Raw genomic sequence first — 3,923 nt, 5'->3', positions numbered from 1 at the left:
GCATCGATTTTTACAGCGTGTTCCTTCATCAGGCTTGCAAAATAAGCCCGGTTGAATCCCAGGTTATGGGAGTTGAAAGGCTCAAGTGAATATAAGCTTAACCTGCCATGACATTGCCACCTCAAAATGCACCAGATCCCACTGACGATTATGATCAGGTCATCGTTACGGGTCAACTGCCTTCCTAAATTACTTAGGTAACAATCACAATGTTTAAAAATAATAATCACAGTGAAGATTTGTGATATTACAACCATTTTCAGATCATTTTTGTTCACTATTGCAGGGGTGCAGTAGGTTTTGTCAAGTCAAATTGCATTTATTTATACAATACGCTCTATACAATACAATACTACAGTCCAGACATAATACTAAGATCATCTAACAAGTTTGTGCAGCTATTCCCCGTGCGCGTCTCAAATTGAAGGGTGATCATGCTTTCTCTGTCGCTGGTCCAAGATTGTGGAATAATCTCCCATCTTAATGTTTTTATCTTATTTGTTTTCTTTGGCATTTTAGTACACTTACATTTAGTTTTGATGTTTTCTCTTGTTGTTTTTGCGTTTTATTGTAATGTACAGCACTTTGGATCTACTGTGGTAGCCTGTATAAATACATGAACGAACGAATACAGATTGTTTCAAAGCAGCTTCACAGTAATAAACAGGGACATAACAGCATCAATGATGCAAACTAGAGCTGTATGATTAAATTGTTAAAAGATCACAATCTCGATTCAAACACCCACCCGATCTCATTCCTAAATGACAACGATTTGTCTGTCTATTACACCTTTGACAAAATCACACCGGACCATTCAAATCTGTGTTCGCGCTGCCACTGACCCAGAGAGATCAGTTATCATTTATGAAACGGCTTCACAAACAGTCTTTTCAATCACACTGTATCGTTATTTCTGTGTTACAAATATTCAAACTATCACAGAAGTATTGGGATAAAAGTTTATAGCTTGTATATAATCACTGATGTCTACGGTAGTGATCAAAATAGAGCAAATCCTTTTGAAAGTAACTTGGCGCTTCAAACTAAGATTGTATCGATTACATCATAATGCCAGTCGGTGGCGACAAGTGCCTTAAAAATGCATGTCATTAAATCATTCATTCAATAGATTCGATCAAAAACGTTGATTCATCCAGTAATGAAACAAGTGAAGTGCTTATGATTGAGTCATTGAATCATTCAGTCAAACTGTTATTTATATAAATTTACGCAGAGTCGTGCAGCTCCAATGCAAACTTCATCAGAGACAAAAAGACAGTGGTGTCATTAGTAGCTCAAGTCAGTTCGGTATTGATTCAGTTCAATAACTGTGTAAAGTTCATTAATCACGAAGCAAGTTTAGTTCAGTTATAAGCAGCTCTACAGAAGACAATAGAGTCATTATTCAGCTCGAGTCGGTTCAATGTTGATTCAATTCAGTTCAATAACTGTGTAAAGTTCATTAAACGTACAGTATGTAATTTTTGGCCACCAGGGGTCGCTAATCTCTTACAATAACAAAGGCGTATATCGATGACGCAAAGCATCAAGTGGAATTATGGATCTTGTCGTCAAGCTGATGGATCTTTTATGGATGAGTGAATACAGTGATGTTTTTAACATGACTGGTGTGAAGCAGGGCGCCATTGCTAATGAGAGACGTATACCAGCACCACATGCAACGCGAGTCCCGCGGATATAAAGGAATAAGAACATTTCATTCTACCGAACTACACGCAAGTGCTGAATTAATACTCACACAGGTCAGTTTATTAGACGAATTAAACTCGAGGTAACGCAGCGCTGTTTCACTCGCTCTAACAGTTACACTATCACACTAAACGGCATTTGAGTGTGTTGAATGTTGTTAGTTAGGTTGTTTGTCGGCTGTATGAGACTAGCAATAAGCTAGATCAACATTCGAATACGTTAGTTTTATGTACATTTGCTCACCTGTCTAATAAAGTACATGCAACACTCGCGTCTCTGTCAAGTCGAAGTTAGTCGCGGACGCTAGCTCTCGACATCTCGAAAGATGTTGATCTTAGTTTTAGTCCTCTTTTTGTCTCAAAGTCTGCTTGCCATGGTCCATAATGTTTGAACAAAACAACAACAGCGTGAGCGTCCTGCTAAGCATAACCCAGTTGTCCACGTCTGTCGCCATGGTTACTATGGCAGTGCGAGCGGAAACCGAGGCTAACGCGGATATGACACCATTGACTGGCGACTCCTCACCCCTGCTCACACGCCCCGTTTCCTTGGTTAAAATCGCAATTTTCTCACGATTTACAAATAGTTGGAACCATTGGGGATATTGTAAGTAATCAACTAAACAAAATATATAACATTGGCCTAGTGGTTTTTGGATATTTTACTGCAAAAATCCTACATATTGTACCTTTAAGTTCAATTCAGCTATAAATCAGCTCTACTGAAGGCAATAGTGTCCTAGTCCAGTTTTCTTCTCATCCAAAAGCGTCAGTGCAGTCAAATCTGTAATATTACTGAATATAAAATTTCTTGGTTTCCTGCTGATTAACCCAAAGGGAGTCCCTGAATACTCTTTGAAAACTTCTAACCTGGTTTTACATCGAACTACCCATAAATACCTCTATATCTGCCCCTAAAGACATCCACTGTGTAAAGGTATGGGTTAAAAAAAAGACTGTGTCAAGCTTGTTGAACTCAAATGGACTGTAAGTGATGTATGGTGGCCTGAAGGTCTAGGACAGGAATCAAAGGTTCTCCTATGGGACTCCTAGTTTTTTTTTTTTTTTTTGTGGTCTAATGTAAAAAAAAAAACACCAAACAAGGATTTCCTTTCACTATCTATTGCATCTGATAAAACACTAAGATTTCCAGCCCCTATCGAGAGACACATGCAGATGTCTCGGTAATCTTCGAGACGATACAACTTCCACAAGTACGGAAAACTTCAGCATCTTGATTCGATTAATGAAACAACCTGTTTACTAATCTTGATGTATGCACTCTGGCACAGTTGTGCTCTCTGAATCTGTGGCGATCTCCAGTGTTTAACACCCCGGCTGTAAGTGGCAGCTTATGCTAACAAAAGAAGATGTGTCCTTACCAAGTGGCCAGCTAAGCCAGACTTATCAGGGTGGCGTTGCGTTGGCTTGACCTCAGGCAACAGGTGGGGAGGGCAAATCCCTCATGGAGGCAGGATTGGAGATGCTAGTGTGTGTTTTCCATCCACGCTGTACATCCATGTAATCAGTCGATCGCGGGTTGGTCTGTGTGGATATTAAGTAGCCTACTATACCAGTTTCTTAGAGATTCCTTCTCATGGTGATGACTTCTCCTCCGGGATATACGTTTACATTAACATTTCTTCCGGCCACTCTGGAGGTGGGCTCGGGATTTCCTCACCCTTTGACATAGTTGGTTACGCAAGTCTGAGACTAGTTGATCGTGGCTTTGCAATTTAAATCAGTTTTGGAAATTAGGCTGAGTCCTGTCCGGGTTTTTAGGATCCCAGATCTGAAACACAATTCCACATTGGCAAAGTGAACACTGTGCACTTGGTACGACAAAGAAAGCAGCAGAAATTAGCTTTTTTTTTTTTTTTGGACAAGGCAGGATATTGTAGAACAAAACCCTGAAATGTATCAAACATAACACATACTCAAAACAAACCTTATGTACCTAATTTAAAACAAAAAACTACACACACACACAAAAAAACAGGTGGAGTAAAACAGATACACAGAAAAACCTGAAATACATCAGGCTTCATACAATCAAACCTGTAAGTTATTTATAAGACAATTTAGCCGCACGTGGAATAAAAGAAAGTTCATGTCTTTTTGTTTTCCTCCAGGGAACAACACATTCCCAAGCCGGGGAAGCAGGTGGATGTGTTTGCTCTCATGCAAAACCTTGCATTTTAAGGCTTCTCT

The 3,923-nt window shown here is 39.5% G+C and overlaps 1 protein-coding gene across 1 annotated transcript in view; it reads right to left on the bottom strand.

Annotated features, from left to right (window-relative positions):
- Window positions 1–3,499, bottom strand: part of LOC130105616 (uncharacterized) — a 33,265-nt gene extending 29,766 nt beyond the window's left edge. Inside the window, exon 1 of the mRNA XM_056271689.1 lies at window positions 3,095–3,499. The gene's annotated coding sequence lies outside the window, so the exon portion shown is untranslated. The remainder of the gene's footprint in view (window positions 1–3,094) is intronic.
- Between the last annotated feature and the right edge of the window lie 424 nt (window positions 3,500–3,923).

The sequence above is a fragment of the Rhinichthys klamathensis genome, unplaced genomic scaffold (assembly GCF_029890125.1).
Source record: "Rhinichthys klamathensis goyatoka isolate OS25496 unplaced genomic scaffold, OSU_Roscu_1.1 h1tg000323l_1, whole genome shotgun sequence".
Classification (NCBI taxonomy): domain Eukaryota; kingdom Metazoa; phylum Chordata; class Actinopteri; order Cypriniformes; family Leuciscidae; genus Rhinichthys; species Rhinichthys klamathensis.
This window is presented reverse-complemented; position numbering and strand designations above follow the sequence as displayed.